The sequence below is a fragment of the Nematolebias whitei genome, chromosome 2, assembly GCF_014905685.2.
Source record: "Nematolebias whitei isolate Nwh7 chromosome 2, NemWhi1, whole genome shotgun sequence".
NCBI lineage: Eukaryota > Metazoa > Chordata > Actinopteri > Cyprinodontiformes > Rivulidae > Nematolebias > Nematolebias whitei.
Window position 1 is genome coordinate 45,753,660 of NC_056499.1, and position 7,274 is coordinate 45,760,933.

Below are 7,274 nucleotides of genomic sequence, written 5' to 3' on the forward strand. Positions count from 1 at the left end.
AGAAAGGGAAGGCAGTAAGACCTGAGGACATACCAGTGGATGTTTGGAAATGTCTTTCAATTCAATTCAATTCAATTCAATTCAATTCAATTCAATTCAATTCAGCTTATTTATATACAGTAGCAGCAAATCACAACAAATTAGTCTCAGGGAACTTTACAAGAACATTCACATACATAGAAAAGTCAATTAGTAAAGTTCTATATCTAAGGAAGGAGAGATGTCGTGGAGAGATGGCAGTGAGGTTTTTGACTCAAATATTCAATGGCAAATTTGAGGGTGACAAAATGCCTGAGGAAAGGAGAAGTGTGCTGGTGCCCATTTGTAAGAACAAGGGTGATGTACAGAGTTGTAGCAACAACAGGGGAATTAAGTTGATGAGTCACACAATGAAGATCTGGGAGAGAGAGTTGCGGAAGCAAGACTTAGATAATAGGTGACTGTGAGTAGCAGTATGGTTTCATGCCAAGAAAGAGCACCACAGATGCCATCTTTGCTTTGAGAATGCTGATGGAGAAGTAAACAGAGGGTCAGAAAGAACTCTATTGTGTCTTTGTGGATTTAGAAAAAGCATATGACAGAATGTCGAGGGAGGAGGTGTGGTATTGCATGAGTAAATCTGAAGTGGCAGAAAAGTATGTTAGACTGGTACAGGACTTGTATGAGGACAGCAGGACAGTGATGAGATGTGCTGTAGGAGTGACAGATAGCTTCAAGGTGGAGGTGGGATTGCATCAAGGATCAGCTCTGAGCCCCTTCTTGTTTGCTCTGGTGATGGACCGACTAACAGATGAGATCAGGCAAGAATCCCCATGGATGATGATGTTTGCAGATGACATTGTGATCTGTGGTGAGAGCAGGGAACAGGTGGAAGAGAACTTGGAGAAGCGGAGGTATGCACTTGAAAGAAGAGGAATGAAAGTCAGCCGTAGTAAGACAGAGTACATGTGTGAATGAGAGGGAGGCCGGTGGAACAGTGAGGCTACAAGGAGCAGAGGTCACAAAGGTGCAGGACTTCAAGTACTTGGGGTCCACTGTACAGGAAAATGGGCAATGTGGCAAAGAAGTGAAAAAGAGAGTCCAGGCAGGATGGAGTAAATGGAGAAAAGTTTCAGGAGTGATTTGTGACAAAAAGGTGTCAGCAAAGGTCAAAGGAAAAGTTTATAAAATAGGGGTGAGACCAGCTGTATTGTATGGTCTGGAGACAGTGACATTGACAAAAAGACAGGACAAAGAACTGGGAGTGGCAAAAATGAATATGCTAAGGTTCTCATTAGGAGTGACAAGGCTGGATAAGATTAGGAATGAGATCATCAGAGGTACAGCACAGGTTGAACAAATGGGAGATAAAGTTAGGGAGGCCAGACTGAGATGGTTTGGACATGTCAAGAGGAGGGACAGTGGGTATACTGGTAGAATGATGTTAGAAATGCAGCTGCCAGGAAAAAGACAAAGAGGAGACATATGGATGCAGTTAGAGTGGACATGAAGGTAGTTGGAGTGAGGACAGAGGATGCAGAGGACAGAGTGAGGTGGAGGAGGATGACTCGCTGTGGCGACCCCTGAAGAGGGAAAAGCCGAAAGAAGAAGTGATATATAATATTTTTCAAATAATCTATGATTTTTTTTAAATTTAGTTTTTAATTAGTTTGTATTTGGATCCTTGATTTTATGAACTGCTCTTTCTTCTTGTTGCTTGCGTATTTTCCATGCCAGCAGTTTTGCAGCTTTTGGTCCAGCCTCGTAGTACCTCTGTTTCATGTACTGTATATTCTTCTCTATATCTTCATTATAAATCTTATCTATCTCCGGTTTAATAGGTCGGCTTAGGGTTAGTAGCGAGGGGTCTTTATTTTGACTATGTAGTTTCTCCAACTCTCTGTGTCTATTTTCCAAGTTGTATAATCGATCGTACTTGAGTTTTTTCTGAGACGCCGCTTTGGCTATAAGTTTGCCCCATATATATGCTTTAGCTGTATCCCATAGGATGGCTGCACTCATTTCCCCATTATCGTTTAAGGATAGAAAATCTTTGTATTCATCTACTATTACTTTCTTTTGTTCCTCATTGTTTAATATGCCTAAATTCAGTCTCCAGTTTGTTTTCTTTCTCCCTTCATCCAGGTGTTTAAAAAGAGACCTCCGTGATCCGAGGCATCCCTTTGTCCTATTTTACAGTGTAGTGAACCTAGGCCCATGTCAAAACTGACCAGATGGACAGAGACTGTTATTTCATTGATCTGCATCCAGAAATACAGTTTGAGCCATCTGGAGACTTTCTTTCTTGAAGTAATCAAGTAGAAAAGACAATTCTCTATGATCATTACTATTTTACAAATGTTTGATAATCAAATTGTGTTAGTTCACTCAATGTTTACAGGTTGAAGAGAACTACTCATTTTATTTACATAAACAGTAAGTAATGATTTTTATTCCTCATTCAAAGAAGAAATCAGGTTAATATGCATTTCTTGATTTTTCTGTCTTCAATGAGCAAATTTGTAAGTATGTTAAAAGTCAGGTTTCGGTCAACTAAAATGTTTACTGAGAAGAAATGTCATGTTTAATCTTCACAGAAGATACAGGAGAGTTTGACTCCACGAAGTCTGGTTTTCTCCAATAATCTTTCTGTCTGTTTTTAAACTATCTCATTCTCTGCCCTTGACTTTTCATAACACCTTACATCACAAACCACACCTCTTTCTGGTCCATCGACCAATCAGAAAGCTCTCAAATGACCCGGAAGTCGACCCATTTAAAATGTGGCAACTTCCCAGTTCAGTGAGTTGCTGCGCTCAGGAGTTGCTGCGCTCAACAGTTGCTGCGCTCAGGAATGAGTTCAACATGAGAGTAACAGAGTTAAGGAGTAAAGAGTTCCAGAGTTTAACTCTCTGAAGAGAGTTCTGAAGGAGTTCAGAATTCTGATGAGACAGGATGCAGAGAGGATTTTGGGAGTTACAACTTCTGTTTGGATAACCTCGTACGACTCTCTAAGGGTTTGGCTGTCCTCATGGAGACGCTGAAAGAGTCAGAAAGGAACCCTACGCCGACGCTGATTTTATCATCAACCAGGTAGAAGGTTCTATTTTCGACTAAGTGTACCGTGGCCAAGCTGATTCCCCAAAGAGCGTGCACGTTTCTGGTCAAACAGATTAATTCCCTCACACATCTCTCTGTAAGATAAATCTCCATTTTCCATCTTAAACTCTCCTTTCTCCTAAAATCAGCACAGATATCTTAGAAATATCTGAAGCAAAGTCCTCAGTCACCGCCGTGTGATTGATGTCCATTATCTGTGAAACTTGTCTGTTATTATTTTCATATTTTGCCAAATTAATGTAAATGTTTGATGTTAAACTTTGATTCTGCAAATAAATGACCGCATTCATTTGATGGGTCAAAGATAATAACGTCTCTCGTTCGCATTTCTGTTAAACTCAACGCACGACATTTACACAGTCAGAAAGATGAGGAACTCGTGAAAAATGTATGAACATAAATCCAACTATGTCATACTACAATTGGTGGCCCGTTACGTGCTCATAAATGACTGTGTATTTCGTGTAAAATTGTTTTTTACATGTTGGCATGAGGAAAAGTAACAGTTTATCAGCTGTGCTGAAACGCAGCTCAAGCTGCGCCGCTTTGAAGTCAAAACGCTGCATGTTTAAGCGTGTTGGGCTAGTGATGTTTTGAAAGCTGAAATAGTGTCATTGAGTCTTTATGAAAGCTGAAATTGTACGCCTGTTATGGTAACTAAAAGCTGGGTTGTGGAAACGCTCTATTCTGTTTAAAGACGGTCCAGATGCGGTTCTGGACCGGCTCGGTTCTGAAAAAGGTTCGGACGAGTTGTTTAAATAGCTAGAAAGACGTTTTTGAGACCGGAGTAGCAGACTCCGTACAGCTCAGAGTTGATTCGTTACAGTTTTTAACAGAAAAAGTGCATTTTGACAGTTTAAAAGACGAAAAGTTGACGAACTCATTTCATGCTAATCTATCATGCTAGTTGCTGAAACGTTTTGTGATTGGTGGAATTTTGCTGCTGTGGAGCGCTCTGATTCGCTGAGAAGTGAATGACGTGTCTACATCATTTCCTCTCACCCCTGCGCTGCTCTGTCATTGGTGATTTCAGTCACGTGACCCGGAAGTGAAACTCGTTTTCATAGGGAAATAAAATCTGCTTTTTAAAGCTGAAAAGTGCTTTAAAGCTGTGTTCTGAAACGCTGTTTAGGTTCTTCGAAGTCTAATTGCTAAAATTTTGCCACGCTTGTGTAAAAAATCCGTTCAGAAATGTTGGTTTTATCCGAGTCTAGCCGATGCTAATTTTTAGCTAACAGCTAACGACCGGACGCCACAGGAAGTTATAGCTCCCCTACTGGACAACACTAACAGTGTCTGAGTTAAAATTAATAAGGTTGTACTGACACCTTCTGGATAAACGTGAAGATCACAGGTTTTCACTTCGCTTTTTAGGTTTAAAGAGTGAAATTAAACGTTTTTATTTTTCTGTAAGGCATTTTTGAGTTAACAAACTTCCTCTAGCTGAATAATCACTGTTATCTTGCATTTAAAAAGTGAAGGGTATTTATGCAGAGAAGCATTTACCAACACATTTTTATTCACTGGTAATTCCTTAAGAAAAAGGTACAAAATAAAATTAGAAACTTTTTAAAAGATACGGTTCAAATATTCACAGAGTTGAAAAGTTTACTCATTTTGCTTGAAAGATAATACACGTTTAATTGCAAAAGCACTAAATAAGAGTAAACTTATCAGGAAAAATAAACTTTTCTGTTTAAGTTGCCACCTAAAAAAATAAATCTTCCTATTTAATTTTAAATAGAAGTTACTGACAGGAGGACAGGAGTAATAACAGTTTTTCTGAGGAAGGACTGATTAATCCTGATACATCATCAACTTTTCTTTTTCTTTTCACTACTTGCTTCTATGAGTAACTGTTAAAATAGCAAATTTCTGGAACAGAACGGTTTAAAAAACGCTTTAAACTGATTTGCTGTGAGACTTTTAGAAAAATTGCAGGTTTATTAAAAATTCAGTGCTTTAGAGTAAAATACACTAAAAAGAGCTTGGTAACTAGTACCTGTTGAAAAATAAGCACATACAAGTAACACTGCCGAGAGCATTTACTTAAATATTCATGAATTGGGGTAAAACCTGAGAAAGGTACCCACATTTGAATAAGTTGACTTATAACAGTACTTCTGTGTAAACCCAAAAAGCTAAAATAGTGTGAAAACTCATTGACTCGAATACAAATATTTACCTGTAAAATATCTGAAGCTTGCAACTGTTTTTAACAGATAAAGTGCTACACAGTGAAAAACATGACAGGTGTGTTAGAAAAAGACTTTGATCCTTACGGGATGACGGACTGCCTGGAGAATGCGTTAGCGCTTCTGACAACACCCGTACATTCACAGATGAAACAGGCAGAGAGCATGAACCCAAAAGAGTTATTGGACAATCTGAAGGAGGTCGCAGAAAGTGTGACCTCTACAGAAATTACAAAGTCAAGTCATGAAAAGCTGGCTAAAATCGCAATTTTGCTGAAAGAATTATTCTATGCAGTTGTTGAGAAAGCTGATAACCTTGCAATAAGGTTAAACAGTGAAAAAGAGGTGGTTCAGGAAATTGAAGAATACGTCCTTCAATTTAAAAGTGAACACGAGGCCCGCATAAGAAAACATTATGATCAGATGTTTCATTTACAGCAAAATGCAAATGCAGAAGTTGATTCGCTGAACAGCAAAATACAATTACTTGAGGCATCACTATCTGAAGTTAGGGATAAAGAACAAGCGTACCGAGCCTCGTGTGCAGATAACGATGTGCTACAAGCACAGTTACAGATCGCATTAAAGGAGCTGGACGGTTGCAAGGCAGAAAAGGCGATGATACTCCAACAATGTCTGAGTTTACAAAGGGAATGTCGGACATCACAGGAGCGCCTGACAGCTTGTGAGGAGAAACTAGCTGCAGCTACAAACCAGATTTCTGAAATGGGGCGCGCTGGTCTGAGACTCAGAGACAAACAGTATCAGGGCCCGGGTCAGCCACAACCACCCCAGATAGACCTGCACCGATATGTACCTCTTCCTCCTGACACTATGCCGCCACCCCCACCCCCATTATGGGCGGTAGGGACAGACCTGCACCAATATGCACCTCTTCCTCCTGACACCATGCAGCCACCTCCACCCCTATCACGGGTGGTAGGGGCAGTCCTTGACCAATCTGCACCATCACACACACAAGAGAGACCGTTGATACTGTCTCCTTCAATGGATGATTTGCAGAAAATCTCAAAATATGTACAACGCTTTGTGCCTGGACCGATGGGATCATCTGGAACAAAAGCGTACCTCAAAGATCTGGAGTTCAGATTGAGATCTTATCCTAATGCTACGGTAGAGGATAAGATCAGTCTGATACGGCTCACTTCGGACAGAGACGTGTTCACCTTCATCGAGCGTCTACCTGATGCAACGAGGAGGAACTACAACCTTCTGTGTGAAGCTTTGATCAGAGAATACGACTCCTGCACGGGACCTGCTGGTTTCCCAGCTGCAGACAAGGTCACGCAGGGTAAAACTGAACATCCAAAAGTTTATTACAAAAGAATCTTCCAAGCTTATTTTGGTAACAGAAATGAAACCGGAATGGAAGAAGATGAAAATTTTAAATTTGTTTTCAGCAAAAATCTCCACACTGATTTTAAACAATCAGTACAAATGATGGCAAATTTCAGAGAAAAATCCATCAGTGAGATTAAGCAGTGTGCTGTGAATGTGTTTGAAGCGAGTTCTCATGCTAAGACGCCCATAGAAGTGTTTCCCAGTGTAAAGGTTAAACCCCTCCCTCTTGAACTGGAAGGACGACGTGCTTCGCCACCTCCTCCTAAGAAAGTTGAGAGAAAACAGTCTGTTCAAAATAACAAACCGCGTCATGAAGGTGCACGCTGGGACAAAAAAGCTCCTCTTTCAGAGGATGACAGTGATTATCGAAAAAGGGGTGAGCGTAGGACGCAACGATATGGGAAACCATATCATCAGGGGCAGTACGTGAAGGAACCCCCGAAAGACGTACCTGACCGTCCCCCACCTCGGACGAAACGAACCGAGGCGAAAAAATCACAAAAGTTCCAGAAACAAGGCCCTACACCTCTGAACTCGGAAGAGACAGAGAAAATACGCAGGTTGTTAGAAACTTTGAAACACACTGACACGGGAACCCATCCAGGAGCACTATGCAGT

The 7,274-nt window shown here is 40.6% G+C and overlaps 1 protein-coding gene across 1 annotated transcript in view; it reads right to left on the minus strand.

The window, feature by feature from the left end:
- Window positions 1-7,274, minus strand: part of LOC119427012 (C-myc promoter-binding protein) — a 167,259-nt gene that overhangs the window by 41,693 nt on the left and 118,292 nt on the right. The window lies entirely within an intron of this gene.